This window comes from Doryrhamphus excisus, linkage group LG14 (genome assembly GCF_037039965.1).
Source record: "Doryrhamphus excisus strain RoL-2023G ecotype Guam linkage group LG14, RoL_Dexc_Guam_v1.1, whole genome shotgun sequence".
NCBI lineage: Eukaryota > Metazoa > Chordata > Actinopteri > Syngnathiformes > Syngnathidae > Doryrhamphus > Doryrhamphus excisus.
This window is the reverse complement of record NC_136370.1, coordinates 777,432-793,533: the sequence shown is the minus strand read 5'-3', so window position 1 is coordinate 793,533 and position 16,102 is coordinate 777,432.

The window sequence follows — 16,102 nt, the reverse complement described above, 5'->3', positions numbered from 1 at the left end:
TAAGGCTGGCCCTCTAAGGTTGGCCCTTTAAGGCTGGCCCTTTAAGCTGGCCCTCTAAGGCTGGCCCTTTAAGACTGGCCCTTTAAGCTGGCCCCTTAAGGCTGGCCCTTTAAGGCTGGCCCTTTAAGCTGGCCCTTTAAGGCTGTCCCTTTAAGGCTGGCCCTTTAAGCTGGCCCTCTAAGGCTGACCCTTTAAGGCTGGCCCTTTAAAGCTTGCCCTTTAAGGCTGGCCCTTTAAGCTGGCCCCTTAAGGCTGGCCCTTTAAGCTGGCCCCTTAAAGCTGGCCCTTTAAGCTGGCCCTCTAAGGCTGGCCCTTTAAGCTGGCCCTTTAAGCCTGGCCCTTTAAGATGGCCCTTTAAGTCTGGCCCTCTAAGGCTGGCCCTTTAAGGCTGGCCCTTTAAGGCTGGCCCTTTAAGGCCGGCCCTTTAAGCTGGCCCTTTAAGGCTGGCCCTTTAAGCTGGCCCTTCAAGGCTGGCCCTCTAAGGCTGGCCCTTTAAGCTGGCCCTTTAAGGCTGGCCCTTTAAGCTGGCCCTTTAAGGCTGGCCCTTTAAGGCTGGCCCTCTAAGGCTGGCCCTTTAAGACTGGCCCTTTAAAGCTGGCCCCTTAAGGCTGGCCCTTTAAGCTGGCCCTCTAAGACTGGCCCTTTAAGCTGGCCCTCTAAGGCTGGCCCTTTAAGGCTGGCCCTTTAAGGCTTGCCCTTTAAGGCTGGCCCTTTAAGCTGGCCCTTTAAGGCTGGCCCTTTAAGATGGCCCTTTAAGGCTGGCCCTTTAAGGCTGGCCCTTTAAGCTGGCCCTTTAAAGCTGGCCCTCTAAGGCTGGCCCTTTAAGACTGGCCCTTTAAGGCTGGCCCTTTAAGGCTGGCCCTTTAAGCTGGCCCCTTAAGGCTGGCCCTTTAAGCTGGCCCTCTAAGGCTGGCCCTTTAAGGCTGGCCCTTTAAGGCTTGCCCTTTAAGGCTGGCCCTTTAAGGCTGGCCCTTTAAGGCTGGCCCTTTAAGGCCGGCCCTTTAAGCTGGCCCTTTAAGGCTGGCCCTTTAAGCTGGCCCTTCAAGGCTGGCCCTCTAAGGCTGGCCCTTTAAGACTGGCCCTTTAAAGTTGGCCCCTTAAGGCTGGCCCTTTAAGCTGGCCCTTTAAGGCTGGCCCTTTAAGGCTGGCCCTTTAAGGCTGGCCCTTTAAGGCTTGCCCTTTAAGGCTGGCCCTTTAAGCTGGCCCTTTAAGCTGGCCCTTTAAGGCTGGCCCTTTAAGGCTGGCCCTTTAAGCTGGCCCTTTAAGGCTGGCCCTCTAAGGCTGGCCCTTTAAGGCTGGCCCTTTAAGGCTGGCCCTTTAAGCTGGCCCCATAAGGCTGGCCCTTTAAGCTGGCCCTCTAAGGCTGGCCCTTTAAGCTGGCCCTTTAAGGCTGGCCCTTTAAGCTGACCCTGTAAAGCTGGCCCTCTAAGGCTGGCCCTTTAAGACTGGCCCTTTAAGGCTGGCCCTTTAAGCTGGCCCCTTAAGGCTGGCCCTTTAAGCTGGCCCTCTAAGGCTGGCCCTTTAAGCTGGCCATCTAAGGCTGGCCCTTTAAGGCTGGCCCTTTAAGGCTTGCCCTTTAAGGCTGGCCCTTTAAGCTGGCCCTTTAAGGCTGGCCCTTTAAGCTGGCCCTTTAAGGCTGGCCCTCTAAGGCTGGCCTTTTAAGCTGGCCCTTTAAGCTGGCCATCTAAGGCTGGCCCTTTAAGCTGGCCCTTTAAAGCTGGCCCTTTAGGCTGGCCCTTTAAGGCTGGCCCTCTAAGGCTGGCCCTTTAAGCTGGCCCCTTAAGGCTGGCCCTTTAAGCTGGCCCTCTAAGGCTGGCCCTTTAAGCTGGCCCTCTAAGGCTGGCCCTTTAAGGCTGGCCCTTTAAGCTGGCCCTCTAAGGCTGGCCCTTTAAGGCTTGCCCTTTAAGGCTTGCCCTTTAAGGCTGGCCCTTTAAGCTGGCCCCTTAAGGCTGGCCCTTTAAGCTGGCCCTCTAAGGCTGGCCCTTTAAGCTGGCCCTTTAAGCTGGCCCTTTAAAGCTGGCCCTCTAAGGCTGGCCCTTTAAGACTGGCCCTTTAAGGCTGGCCCTTTAAGGCTGGCCCTTTAAGCTGGCCCCTTAAGGCTGGCCCTTTAAGCTGGCCCTCTAAGGCTGGCCCTTTAAGCTGGCCCTCTAAGGCTGGCCCTTTAAGGCTGGCCCTTTAAGCTGGCCCTTTAAGGCTGGCCCTCTAAGCCTGGCCCTTTAAGCTGGCCCTTTAAGGCTGGCCCTTTAAAGCTTGCCCCTTAAGGCTGGCCCTTTAAGCTGGCCCTCTAAGGCTGGCCCTTTAAGCTGGCCCTCTAAGGCTGGCCCTTTAAGGCTGGCCCTTTAAGGCTTGCCCTTTAAGGCTGGCCCTTTAAGCTGGCCCTTTAAGGCTGGCCCTTTAAGCTGGCCCTTTAAGGCTGTCCCTTTAAGGCTGGCCCTTTAAGCTGGCCCTCTAAGGCTGGCCCTATAAGGCTGGCCCTTTAAGGCTGGCCCTTTAAGCTGGCCCCTTAAGGCTGGCCCTTTAAGCTGGCCCCTTAAAGCTGGCCCTTTAAGCTGGCCCTCTAAGGCTGGCCCTTTAAGCTGGCCCTTTAAGCCTGGCCCTTTAAGATGGCCCTTTAAGTCTGGCCCTCTAAGGCTGGCCCTTTAAGGCTGGCCCTTTAAGCTGGCCCTTTAAGGCTGGCCCTTTAAGGCTGGCCCTTTAAGGCTGGCCCTTTAAGCTGGCCCTTTAAGGCTGGCCCTTTAAGGCTGGCCCTTTAAGGCTGGCCCTTTAAGACTGGCCCTTTAAAGCTGGCCCCTTAAGGCTGGCCCTTTAAGCTGGCCCTCTAAGACTGGCCCTTTAAGCTGGCCCTCTAAGGCTGGCCCTTTAAGGCTGGCCCTTTAAGGCTTGCCCTTTAAGGCTGGCCCTTTAAGCTGGCCCTTTAAGGCTGGCCCTTTAAGATGGCCCTTTAAGGCTGGCCCTTTAAGGCTGGCCCTTTAAGGCTGGCCCTTTAAGGCTGGCCCTTTAAGCTGGCCCCTTAAGGCTGGCCCTTTAAGCTGGCCCTCTAAGGCTGGCCCTTTAAGCTGGCCCTCTAAGGCTGGACCTTTAAGACTGGCCCTTTAAGGCTTGCCCTTTAAGGCTGGCCCTTTAAGGCTGGCCCTTTAAGCTGGCCCTTTAAGGCTGGCCCTTTAAGGCTGGCCCTTTAAGCTGGCCCTCTAAGGCTGGCCTTTTAAGGCTGGCCCTTTAAGGCTGGCCCTTTAAGGCCGGCCCTTTAAGCTGGCCCTTTAAGGCTGGCCCTTTAAGCTGGCCCTTCAAGGCTGGCCCTCTAAGGCTGGCCCTTTAAGACTGGCCCTTTAAAGTTGGCCCCTTAAGGCTGGCCCTTTAAGCTGGCCCTTTAAGGCTGGCCCTTTAAAGCTGGCCCTTTAAGGCTTGCCCTTTAAGGCTGGCCCTTTAAGCTGGCCCTTTAAGCTGGCCCTTTAAGGCTGGCCCTTTAAGGCTGGCCCTTTAAGCTGGCCCTTTAAGGCTGGCCCTTTAAGCTGGCCCTTTAAGGCTGGCCCTCTAAGGCTGGCCCTTTAAGGCTGGCCCTTTAAGGCTGGCCCTTTAAGCTGGCCCCATAAGGCTGGCCCTTTAAGCTGGCCCTCTAAGGCTGGCCCTTTAAGCTGGCCCTTTAAGGCTGGCCCTTTAAGCTGGCCCTTTAAGGCTGGCCCTTTAAGCTGACCCTGTAAAGCTGGCCCTCTAAGGCTGGCCCTTTAAGACTGGCCCTTTAAGGCTGGCCCTTTAAGCTGGCCCCTTAAGGCTGGCCCTTTAAGTTGGCCCTCTAAGGCTGGCCCTTTAAGCTGGCCATCTAAGGCTGGCCCTTTAAGGCTGGCCCTTTAAGGCTTGCCCTTTAAGGCTGGCCCTTTAAGCTGGCCCTTTAAGGCTGGCCCTCTAAGGCTGGCCTTTTAAGCTGGCCCTTTAAGCTGGCCATCTAAGGCTGGCCCTTTAAGCTGGCCCTTTAAGCCTGGCCCTTTAAGATGGCCCTTTAAGTCTGGCCCTCTAAGGCTGGCCCTTTAAGGCTGGCCCTTTAAGCTGGCCCTTTAAGGCTGGCCCTTTAAGGCTGGCCCTTTAAGCTGGCCCTTTAAGGCTGGCCCTTTAAGCTGGCCCCTTAAGGCTGGCCCTTTAAGCTGGCCCTTTAAGGCTGGCCCTTTAAGGCTGGCCCTTTAAGCTGGCCCTTTAAGGCTGGCCCTCTAAGGCTGGCCCTTTAAGGCTGGCCCTCTAAGGCTGGCCCTTTAAGACTGGCCCTTTAAAGCTGGCCCCTTAAGGCTGGCCCTTTAAGCTGGCCCTCTAAGACTGGCCCTTTAAGCTGGCCCTCTAAGGCTGGCCCTTTAAGGCTGGCCCTTTAAGGCTTGCCCTTTAAGGCTGGCCCTTTAAGCTGGCCCTTTAAGGCTGGCCCTTTAAGATGGCCCTTTAAGGCTGGCCCTTTAAGGCTGGCCCTTTAAGGCTGGCCCTTTAAGGCTGGCCCTTTAAGCTGGCCCCTTAAGGCTGGCCCTTTAAGCTGGCCCTCTAAGGCTGGCCCTTTAAGCTGGCCCTCTAAGGCTGGACCTTTAAGACTGGCCCTTTAAGGCTTGCCCTTTAAGGCTGGCCCTTTAAGGCTGGCCCTTTAAGCTGGCCCTTTAAGGCTGGCCCTTTAAGGCTGGCCCTTTAAGCTGGCCCTCTAAGGCTGGCCTTTTAAGGCTGGCCCTTTAAGGCTGGCCCTTTAAGGCCGGCCCTTTAAGCTGGCCCTTTAAGGCTGGCCCTTTAAGCTGGCCCTTCAAGGCTGGCCCTCTAAGGCTGGCCCTTTAAGACTGGCCCTTTAAAGTTGGCCCCTTAAGGCTGGCCCTTTAAGCTGGCCCTTTAAGGCTGGCCCTTTAAAGCTGGCCCTTTAAGGCTTGCCCTTTAAGGCTGGCCCTTTAAGCTGGCCCTTTAAGCTGGCCCTTTAAGGCTGGCCCTTTAAGGCTGGCCCTTTAAGCTGGCCCTTTAAGGCTGGCCCTTTAAGCTGGCCCTTTAAGGCTGGCCCTCTAAGGCTGGCCCTTTAAGGCTGGCCCTTTAAGGCTGGCCCTTTAAGCTGGCCCCATAAGGCTGGCCCTTTAAGCTGGCCCTCTAAGGCTGGCCCTTTAAGCTGGCCCTTTAAGGCTGGCCCTTTAAGCTGGCCCTTTAAGGCTGGCCCTTTAAGCTGACCCTGTAAAGCTGGCCCTCTAAGGCTGGCCCTTTAAGACTGGCCCTTTAAGGCTGGCCCTTTAAGCTGGCCCCTTAAGGCTGGCCCTTTAAGCTGGCCCTCTAAGGCTGGCCCTTTAAGCTGGCCATCTAAGGCTGGCCCTTTAAGGCTGGCCCTTTAAGGCTTGCCCTTTAAGGCTGGCCCTTTAAGCTGGCCCTTTAAGGCTGGCCCTCTAAGGCTGGCCTTTTAAGCTGGCCCTTTAAGCTGGCCATCTAAGGCTGGCCCTTTAAGCTGGCCCTTTAAGCCTGGCCCTTTAAGATGGCCCTTTAAGTCTGGCCCTCTAAGGCTGGCCCTTTAAGGCTGGCCCATTAAGCTGGCCCTTTAAGGCTGGCCCTTTAAGGCTGGCCCTTTAAGCTGGCCCTTTAAGGCTGGCTCTTTAAGCTGGCCCTGTAAAGCTGGCCCTCTAAGGCTGGCCCTTTAAGACTGGCCCTTTGAGGCTGGCCCTTTAAGCTGGCCCCTTAAGGCTGGCCCTTTAAGCTGGCCCTCTAAGGCTGGCCCTTTAAGCTGGCCATCTAAGGATGGCCCTTTAAGGCTGGCCCTTTAAGGCTGGCCCTTTAAGGCTGGCCCTTTAAGCTGGCCCTTTAAGGCTGGCCCTCTAAGGCTGGCCCTTTAAGCTGGCCCTTTAAGGCTGGCCCTTTAAGCTGGCCCTCTAATGCTGGCCCTTTAAGGCTGGCCCTTTAAGGCTGGCCCTTTAAGCTGGCCCTCTAAGGCTGGCCCTTTAAGGCTGGCCCTTTAAGATGGCCCCTTAAGGCTGGCCCTCTAAGGCTGGCCCTTTAAGCTGGCCCTTTAAGGCTGGCCCTTTAAGCTGGCCCTTTAAGGCTGGCCCTTTAAGGCCGGCCCTTTAAGCTGGCCTTTTAAGGCTGGCCCTTTAAGCTGGCCCTTTAAGGCTGGCCCTCTAAGGCTGGCCCTTTAAGACTGGCCCTTTAAAGCTGGCCCTTTAAGGCTGGCCCTTTAAGATGGCCCTTTAAGGCTGGCCCTCTAAGGTTGGCCCTTTAAGGCTGGCCCTTTAAGCTGGCCCTCTAAGGCTGGCCCTTTAAGACTGGCCCTTTAAGCTGGCCCCTTAAGGCTGGCCCTTTAAGGCTGGCCCTTTAAGCTGGCCCTTTAAGGCTGTCCCTTTAAGGCTGGCCCTTTAAGCTGGCCCTCTAAGGCTGACCCTTTAAGGCTGGCCCTTTAAAGCTTGCCCTTCAAGGCTGGCCCTTTAAGCTGGCCCCTTAAGGCTGGCCCTTTAAGCTGGCCCCTTAAAGCTGGCCCTTTAAGCTGGCCCTCTAAGGCTGGCCCTTTAAGCTGGCCCTTTAAGCCTGGCCCTTTAAGATGGCCCTTTAAGTCTGGCCCTCTAAGGCTGGCCCTTTAAGGCTGGCCCTTTAAGGCTGGCCCTTTAAGGCCGGCCCTTTAAGCTGGCCCTTTAAGGCTGGCCCTTTAAGCTGGCCCTTCAAGGCTGGCCCTCTAAGGCTGGCCCTTTAAGCTGGCCCTTTAAGGCTGGCCCTTTAAGCTGGCCCTTTAAGGCTGGCCCTTTAAGGCTGGCCCTCTAAGGCTGGCCCTTTAAGACTGGCCCTTTAAAGCTGGCCCCTTAAGGCTGGCCCTTTAAGCTGGCCCTCTAAGACTGGCCCTTTAAGCTGGCCCTCTAAGGCTGGCCCTTTAAGGCTGGCCCTTTAAGGCTTGCCCTTTAAGGCTGGCCCTTTAAGCTGGCCCTTTAAGGCTGGCCCTTTAAGATGGCCCTTTAAGGCTGGCCCTTTAAGGCTGGCCCTTTAAGCTGGCCCTTTAAAGCTGGCCCTCTAAGGCTGGCCCTTTAAGACTGGCCCTTTAAGGCTGGCCCTTTAAGGCTGGCCCTTTAAGCTGGCCCCTTAAGGCTGGCCCTTTAAGCTGGCCCTCTAAGGCTGGCCCTTTAAGGCTGGCCCTTTAAGGCTTGCCCTTTAAGGCTGGCCCTTTAAGGCTGGCCCTTTAAGGCTGGCCCTTTAAGGCCGGCCCTTTAAGCTGGCCCTTTAAGGCTGGCCCTTTAAGCTGGCCCTTCAAGGCTGGCCCTCTAAGGCTGGCCCTTTAAGACTGGCCCTTTAAAGTTGGCCCCTTAAGGCTGGCCCTTTAAGCTGGCCCTTTAAGGCTGGCCCTTTAAGGCTGGCCCTTTAAGGCTGGCCCTTTAAGGCTTGCCCTTTAAGGCTGGCCCTTTAAGCTGGCCCTTTAAGCTGGCCCTTTAAGGCTGGCCCTTTAAGGCTGGCCCTTTAAGCTGGCCCTTTAAGGCTGGCCCTCTAAGGCTGGCCCTTTAAGGCTGGCCCTTTAAGGCTGGCCCTTTAAGCTGGCCCCATAAGGCTGGCCCTTTAAGCTGGCCCTCTAAGGCTGGCCCTTTAAGCTGGCCCTTTAAGGCTGGCCCTTTAAGCTGACCCTGTAAAGCTGGCCCTCTAAGGCTGGCCCTTTAAGACTGGCCCTTTAAGGCTGGCCCTTTAAGCTGGCCCCTTAAGGCTGGCCCTTTAAGCTGGCCCTCTAAGGCTGGCCCTTTAAGCTGGCCATCTAAGGCTGGCCCTTTAAGGCTGGCCCTTTAAGGCTTGCCCTTTAAGGCTGGCCCTTTAAGCTGGCCCTTTAAGGCTGGCCCTTTAAGCTGGCCCTTTAAGGCTGGCCCTCTAAGGCTGGCCTTTTAAGCTGGCCCTTTAAGCTGGCCATCTAAGGCTGGCCCTTTAAGCTGGCCCTTTAAAGCTGGCCCTTTAGGCTGGCCCTTTAAGGCTGGCCCTCTAAGGCTGGCCCTTTAAGCTGGCCCCTTAAGGCTGGCCCTTTAAGCTGGCCCTCTAAGGCTGGCCCTTTAAGCTGGCCCTCTAAGGCTGGCCCTTTAAGGCTGGCCCTTTAAGCTGGCCCTCTAAGGCTGGCCCTTTAAGGCTTGCCCTTTAAGGCTTGCCCTTTAAGGCTGGCCCTTTAAGCTGGCCCCTTAAGGCTGGCCCTTTAAGCTGGCCCTCTAAGGCTGGCCCTTTAAGCTGGCCCTTTAAGCTGGCCCTTTAAAGCTGGCCCTCTAAGGCTGGCCCTTTAAGACTGGCCCTTTAAGGCTGGCCCTTTAAGGCTGGCCCTTTAAGCTGGCCCCTTAAGGCTGGCCCTTTAAGCTGGCCCTCTAAGGCTGGCCCTTTAAGCTGGCCCTCTAAGGCTGGCCCTTTAAGGCTGGCCCTTTAAGCTGGCCCTTTAAGGCTGGCCCTCTAAGCCTGGCCCTTTAAGCTGGCCCTTTAAGGCTGGCCCTTTAAAGCTTGCCCCTTAAGGCTGGCCCTTTAAGCTGGCCCTCTAAGGCTGGCCCTTTAAGCTGGCCCTCTAAGGCTGGCCCTTTAAGGCTGGCCCTTTAAGGCTTGCCCTTTAAGGCTGGCCCTTTAAGCTGGCCCTTTAAGGCTGGCCCTTTAAGCTGGCCCTTTAAGGCTGTCCCTTTAAGGCTGGCCCTTTAAGCTGGCCCTCTAAGGCTGGCCCTATAAGGCTGGCCCTTTAAGGCTGGCCCTTTAAGCTGGCCCCTTAAGGCTGGCCCTTTAAGCTGGCCCCTTAAAGCTGGCCCTTTAAGCTGGCCCTCTAAGGCTGGCCCTTTAAGCTGGCCCTTTAAGCCTGGCCCTTTAAGATGGCCCTTTAAGTCTGGCCCTCTAAGGCTGGCCCTTTAAGGCTGGCCCTTTAAGCTGGCCCTTTAAGGCTGGCCCTTTAAGGCTGGCCCTTTAAGGCTGGCCCTTTAAGCTGGCCCTTTAAGGCTGGCCCTTTAAGGCTGGCCCTTTAAGGCTGGCCCTTTAAGACTGGCCCTTTAAAGCTGGCCCCTTAAGGCTGGCCCTTTAAGCTGGCCCTCTAAGACTGGCCCTTTAAGCTGGCCCTCTAAGGCTGGCCCTTTAAGGCTGGCCCTTTAAGGCTTGCCCTTTAAGGCTGGCCCTTTAAGCTGGCCCTTTAAGGCTGGCCCTTTAAGATGGCCCTTTAAGGCTGGCCCTTTAAGGCTGGCCCTTTAAGGCTGGCCCTTTAAGGCTGGCCCTTTAAGCTGGCCCCTTAAGGCTGGCCCTTTAAGCTGGCCCTCTAAGGCTGGCCCTTTAAGCTGGCCCTCTAAGGCTGGACCTTTAAGACTGGCCCTTTAAGGCTTGCCCTTTAAGGCTGGCCCTTTAAGGCTGGCCCTTTAAGCTGGCCCTTTAAGGCTGGCCCTTTAAGGCTGGCCCTTTAAGCTGGCCCTCTAAGGCTGGCCTTTTAAGGCTGGCCCTTTAAGGCTGGCCCTTTAAGGCCGGCCCTTTAAGCTGGCCCTTTAAGGCTGGCCCTTTAAGCTGGCCCTTCAAGGCTGGCCCTCTAAGGCTGGCCCTTTAAGACTGGCCCTTTAAAGTTGGCCCCTTAAGGCTGGCCCTTTAAGCTGGCCCTTTAAGGCTGGCCCTTTAAAGCTGGCCCTTTAAGGCTTGCCCTTTAAGGCTGGCCCTTTAAGCTGGCCCTTTAAGCTGGCCCTTTAAGGCTGGCCCTTTAAGGCTGGCCCTTTAAGCTGGCCCTTTAAGGCTGGCCCTTTAAGCTGGCCCTTTAAGGCTGGCCCTCTAAGGCTGGCCCTTTAAGGCTGGCCCTTTAAGGCTGGCCCTTTAAGCTGGCCCCATAAGGCTGGCCCTTTAAGCTGGCCCTCTAAGGCTGGCCCTTTAAGCTGGCCCTTTAAGGCTGGCCCTTTAAGCTGGCCCTTTAAGGCTGGCCCTTTAAGCTGACCCTGTAAAGCTGGCCCTCTAAGGCTGGCCCTTTAAGACTGGCCCTTTAAGGCTGGCCCTTTAAGCTGGCCCCTTAAGGCTGGCCCTTTAAGCTGGCCCTCTAAGGCTGGCCCTTTAAGCTGGCCATCTAAGGCTGGCCCTTTAAGGCTGGCCCTTTAAGGCTTGCCCTTTAAGGCTGGCCCTTTAAGCTGGCCATTTAAGGCTGGCCCTCTAAGGCTGGCCTTTTAAGCTGGCCCTTTAAGCTGGCCATCTAAGGCTGGCCCTTTAAGCTGGCCCTTTAAGCCTGGCCCTTTAAGATGGCCCTTTAAGTCTGGCCCTCTAAGGCTGGCCCTTTAAGGCTGGCCCTTTAAGCTGGCCCTTTAAGGCTGGCCCTTTAAGGCTGGCCCTTTAAGCTGGCCCTTTAAGGCTGGCCCTTTAAGCTGGCCCCTTAAGGCTGGCCCTTTAAGCTGGCCCTTTAAGGCTGGCCCTTTAAGGCTGGCCCTTTAAGCTGGCCCTTTAAGGCTGGCCCTCTAAGGCTGGCCCTTTAAGGCTGGCCCTCTAAGGCTGGCCCTTTAAGACTGGCCCTTTAAAGCTGGCCCCTTAAGGCTGGCCCTTTAAGCTGGCCCTCTAAGACTGGCCCTTTAAGCTGGCCCTCTAAGGCTGGCCCTTTAAGGCTGGCCCTTTAAGGCTTGCCCTTTAAGGCTGGCCCTTTAAGCTGGCCCTTTAAGGCTGGCCCTTTAAGATGGCCCTTTAAGGCTGGCCCTTTAAGGCTGGCCCTTTAAGGCTGGCCCTTTAAGGCTGGCCCTTTAAGCTGGCCCCTTAAGGCTGGCCCTTTAAGCTGGCCCTCTAAGGCTGGCCCTTTAAGCTGGCCCTCTAAGGCTGGACCTTTAAGACTGGCCCTTTAAGGCTTGCCCTTTAAGGCTGGCCCTTTAAGGCTGGCCCTTTAAGCTGGCCCTTTAAGGCTGGCCCTTTAAGGCTGGCCCTTTAAGCTGGCCCTCTAAGGCTGGCCTTTTAAGGCTGGCCCTTTAAGGCTGGCCCTTTAAGGCCGGCCCTTTAAGCTGGCCCTTTAAGGCTGGCCCTTTAAGCTGGCCCTTCAAGGCTGGCCCTCTAAGGCTGGCCCTTTAAGACTGGCCCTTTAAAGTTGGCCCCTTAAGGCTGGCCCTTTAAGCTGGCCCTTTAAGGCTGGCCCTTTAAAGCTGGCCCTTTAAGGCTTGCCCTTTAAGGCTGGCCCTTTAAGCTGGCCCTTTAAGCTGGCCCTTTAAGGCTGGCCCTTTAAGGCTGGCCCTTTAAGCTGGCCCTTTAAGGCTGGCCCTTTAAGCTGGCCCTTTAAGGCTGGCCCTCTAAGGCTGGCCCTTTAAGGCTGGCCCTTTAAGGCTGGCCCTTTAAGCTGGCCCCATAAGGCTGGCCCTTTAAGCTGGCCCTCTAAGGCTGGCCCTTTAAGCTGGCCCTTTAAGGCTGGCCCTTTAAGCTGGCCCTTTAAGGCTGGCCCTTTAAGCTGACCCTGTAAAGCTGGCCCTCTAAGGCTGGCCCTTTAAGACTGGCCCTTTAAGGCTGGCCCTTTAAGCTGGCCCCTTAAGGCTGGCCCTTTAAGCTGGCCCTCTAAGGCTGGCCCTTTAAGCTGGCCATCTAAGGCTGGCCCTTTAAGGCTGGCCCTTTAAGGCTTGCCCTTTAAGGCTGGCCCTTTAAGCTGGCCCTTTAAGGCTGGCCCTCTAAGGCTGGCCTTTTAAGCTGGCCCTTTAAGCTGGCCATCTAAGGCTGGCCCTTTAAGCTGGCCCTTTAAGCCTGGCCCTTTAAGATGGCCCTTTAAGTCTGGCCCTCTAAGGCTGGCCCTTTAAGGCTGGCCCTTTAAGCTGGCCCTTTAAGGCTGGCCCTTTAAGGCTGGCCCTTTAAGCTGGCCCTTTAAGGCTGGCTCTTTAAGCTGGCCCTGTAAAGCTGGCCCTCTAAGGCTGGCCCTTTAAGACTGGCCCTTTGAGGCTGGCCCTTTAAGCTGGCCCCTTAAGGCTGGCCCTTTAAGCTGGCCCTCTAAGGCTGGCCCTTTAAGATGGCCATCTAAGGATGGCCCTTTAAGGCTGGCCCTTTAAGGCTGGCCCTTTAAGGCTGGCCCTTTAAGCTGGCCCTTTAAGGCTGGCCCTCTAAGGCTGGCCCTTTAAGCTGGCCCTTTAAGGCTGGCCCTTTAAGCTGGCCCTCTAATGCTGGCCCTTTAAGGCTGGCCCTTTAAGGCTGGCCCTCTAAGGCTGGCCCTTTAAGCTGGCCCCTTAAGGCTGGCCCTCTAAGGCTGGCCTTTTAAGCTGGCCCTTTAAGCTGGCCATCTAAGGCTGGCCCTTTAAGCTGGCCCTTTAAGCCTGGCCCTTTAAGATGGCCCTTTAAGTCTGGCCCTCTAAGGCTGGCCCTTTAAGGCTGGCCCTTTAAGCTGGCCCTTTAAGGCTGGCCCTTTAAGGCTGGCCCTTTAAGCTGGCCCTTTAAGGCTGGCCCTTTAAGCTGGCCCTGTAAAGCTGGCCCTCTAAGGCTGGCCCTTTAAGACTGGCCCTTTAAGGCTGGCCCTTTAAGCTGGCCCCTTAAGGCTGGCCCTTTAAGCTGGCCCTCTAAGGCTGGCCCTTTAAGCTGGCCATCTAAGGATGGCCCTTTAAGGCTGGCCCTTTAAGGCTGGCCCTTTAAGGCTGGCCCTTTAAGCTGGCCCTTTAAGGCTGGCCCTCTAAGGCTGGCCCTTTAAGCTGGCCCTTTAAGGCTGGCCCTTTAAGCTGGCCCTCTAAGGCTGGCCCTTTAAGGCTGGCCCTTTAAGGCTGGCCCTTTAAGCTGGCCCCTTAAGGCTGGCCCTCTAAGAGTGGCCCTTTAAGCTGGCCCTTTAAGGCTGGCCCTTTAAGCTGGCCCTTTAAGGCTGGCCATTCAAGCTGGCTATTTAAGGCTGGCCCTTTAAGGCTGGCCCTTTAAGCTGGCCCTTTAAGGCTGGCCCTTTAAGCTGTCCCTTTAAGGCTGGCCCTTTAAGGCTGGCCCTTTAAGCTGGCCCCTTAAGGCTGGCCCTTTAAGCTGGCCCTCTAAGGCTGGCCCTTTAAGCTGGCCCTCTAAGGCTGGCCCTGAAAGGCTGGCCCTTTAAGGCTTGCCCTTTAAGGCTGGCCCTTTAAGCTGGCCCCTTAAGGCTGGCCCTTTAAGCTGGCCCTCTAAGGCTGGCCCTTTAAGCTGGCCCTTTAAGGCTGGCCCTTTAAGCTGGCCCTCTAAGGCTGGCCCTTTAAGACTGGCCCTTTAAGGCTGGCCCTCTAAGGCTGGCCCTTTAAGCTGGCCCCTTAAGGCGTGCCCTTTAAGCTGGCCATCTAAGGCGTGCCCTTTAAGCTGGCCATCTAAGGCTGGCCCTTTAAGCTGGCCCTTTAAGGCTGGCCCTTTAAGGCTGGCCCTTTAAGCTGGCCCTTTAAGGCTGGCCCTTTAAGCTGGCCCTTTAAGGCTGGCCCTCTAAGGCTGGCCCTTTAAGGCTGGCCCTTTAAGGCTGGCCCTTTAAGCTGGCCCCTTAAGGCTGGCCCTTTAAGCTGGCCCTCTAAGGCTGGCCCTTTAAGCTGGCCCTTTAAGGCTGGCCCTTTAAGCTGGCCCTTTAAGGCTGGCCCTTTAAGCTGACCCTGTAAAGCTGGCCCTCTAAGGCTGGCCCTTTAAGACTGGCCCTTTAAGGCTGGCCCTTTAAGCTGGCCCCTTAAGGCTGGCCCTTTAAGCTGGCCCTCTAAGGCTGGCCCTTTAAGCTGGCCATCTAAGGCTGGCCCTTTAAGGCTGGCCCTTTAAGGCTTGCCCTTTAAGGCTTGCCCTTTAAGCTGGCCCTTTCAGGCTGGCCCTTTAAGCTGGCCCTTTAAGGCTGGCCCTCTAAGGCTGGCCTTTTAAGCTGGCCCTTTAAGCTGGCCATCTAAGGCTGGCCCTTTAAGCTGGCCCTTTAAGCCTGGCCCTTTAAGATGGCCCTTTAAGGCTGGCCCTTTAAGCTGGCCCCTTAAGGCTGGCCCTTTAAGCTGGCCCTCTAAGGCTGGCCCTTTAAGCTGGCCCTCTAAGGCTGGCCCTTTAAGCTGGCCATCTAAGGATGGCCCTTTAAGGCTGGCCCTTTAAGGCTGGCCCTTTAAGGCTGGCCCTTTAAGCTGGCCCTTTAAGGCTGGCCCTCTAAGGCTGGCCCTTTAAGCTGGCCCTTTAAGGCTGGCCCTTTAAGCTGGCCCTCTAAGGCTGGCCCTTTAAGGCTGGCCCTTTAAGGCTGGCCCTTTAAGCTGGCCCCTTAAGGCTGGCCCTCTAAGAGTGGCCCTTTAAGCTGGCCCTTTAAGGCTGGCCCTTTAAGCTGGCCCTTTAAGGCTGGCCATTCAAGCTGGCTATTTAAGGCTGGCCCTTTAAGGCTGGCCCTTTAAGCTGGCCCTTTAAGGCTGGCCCTTTAAGATGGCCCTTTAAGGCTGGCCCTTTAAGGCTGGCCCTTTAAGCTGGCCCCTTAAGGCTGGCCCTTTAAGCTGGCCCTCTAAGGCTGGCCCTTTAAGCTGGCCCTCTAAGGCTGGCCCTGAAAGGCTGGCCCTTTAAGGCTTGCCCTTTAAGGCTGGCCCTTTAAGCTGGCCCCTTAAGGCTGGCCCTTTAAGCTGGCCCTCTAAGGCTGGCCCTTTAAGCTGGCCCTTTAAGGCTGGCCCTTTAAGCTGGCCCTCTAAGGCTGGCCCTTTAAGACTGGCCCTTTAAGGCTGGCCCTCTAAGGCTGGCCCTTTAAGCTGGCCCCTTAAGGCGTGCCCTTTAAGCTGGCCATCTAAGGCTGGCCCTTTAAGGCTGGCCCTTTAAGCTGGCCCTTTAAGCTGGCCCTTTAAGGCTGGCCCTTTAAGGCTGGCCCTTTAAGCTGGCCCTTTAAGGCTGGCCCTTTAAGCTGGCCCTTTAAGGCTGGCCCTCTAAGGCTGGCCCTTTAAGGCTGGCCCTTTAAGGCTGGCCCTTTAAGCTGGCCCCTTAAGGCTGGCCCTTTAAGCTGGCCCTCTAAGGCTGGCCCTTTAAGCTGGCCCTTTAAGGCTGGCCCTTTAAGCTGGCCCTTTAAGGCTGGCCCTTTAAGCTGACCCTGTAAAGCTGGCCCTCTAAGGCTGGCCCTTTAAGACTGGCCCTTTAAGGCTGGCCCTTTAAGCTGGCCCCTTAAGGCTGGCCCTTTAAGCTTGCCCTCTAAGGCTGGCCCTTTAAGCTGGCCATCTAAGGCTGGCCCTTTAAGGCTGGCCCTTTAAGGCTTGCCCTTTAAGGCTTGCCCTTTAAGCTGGCCCTTTCAGGCTGGCCCTTTAAGCTGGCCCTTTAAGGCTGGCCCTCTAAGGCTGGCCTTTTAAGCTGGCCCTTTAAGCTGGCCATCTAAGGCTGGCCCTTTAAGCTGGCCCTTTAAGCCTGGCCCTTTAAGATGGCCCTTTAAGGCTGGCCCTTTAAGGCTGGCCCTTTAAGCTGGCCCTCTAAGGCTGGCCCTTTAAGGCTGGCCCTTTAAGGCTGGCCCTTTAAGGCTGGCCCTCTAAGGTTGGCCCTTTAAGGCTGGCCCTTTAAGCTGGCCCCTTAAGGCTGGCCCTTTAAGCTGCCCCTTTAAGGCTGGCCCTTTAAGCTGGCCCTTTAAGGCTGGCCCTTTAAGCTGGCCCTCTAAGGCTGGCCCTTTAAGGCTGGCCCTTTAAGGCTGGCCCTTTAAGCTGGCCCCTTAGGGCTGGCCCTCTAAGGCTGGACCTCTAAGGCTGGCCCTTTAAGCTTGCCCTTTAAGGCTGGCCCTTTACGCTGGCCCCTTAAGGCTGGCCCTTTAAGCTGGCCCTCTAAGGCTGGCCCTTTAAGGCTGGCCCTTTAAGCTGGCCATCCAAGGCTGGCCCTTTAAGGCTGGCCCTTTAAGGCTGGCCCTTTAAGCTGGCCCCTTAAGGCTGGCCCTTTAAGCTGGCCCCTTAAGGCTGGCCCTTTAAGCTGGCCCTTTAAGGCTGGCCCTTTAAGCTGGCCCTTTAAGGCTGGCCCTTTAAGCTGGCCCTCTAAGGCTGGCCCTTTAAGGCTGGCCCTTTAAGGCTGGCCCTTTAAGCTGGCCCCTTAAGGCTGGCCCTTTAAGCTGGACCTCTAAGGCTGGCCCTTTAAGCTGGCCCTCTAAGGTTGGCCCTTTAAGGCTTGCCCTTTAAGGCTGGCCCTTTAAGCTGGCCCCTTAAGGCTGGCCCTTTAAGCTGGACCTCTAAGGCTGGCCCTTTAAGCTGGCCCTCTAAGGTTGGCCCTTTAAGGCTTGCCCTTTAAGGCTGGCCCTTTAAGCTGGCCCCTTAAGGCTGGCCCTTTAAGCTGGCCCTCTAAGGCTGGCCCT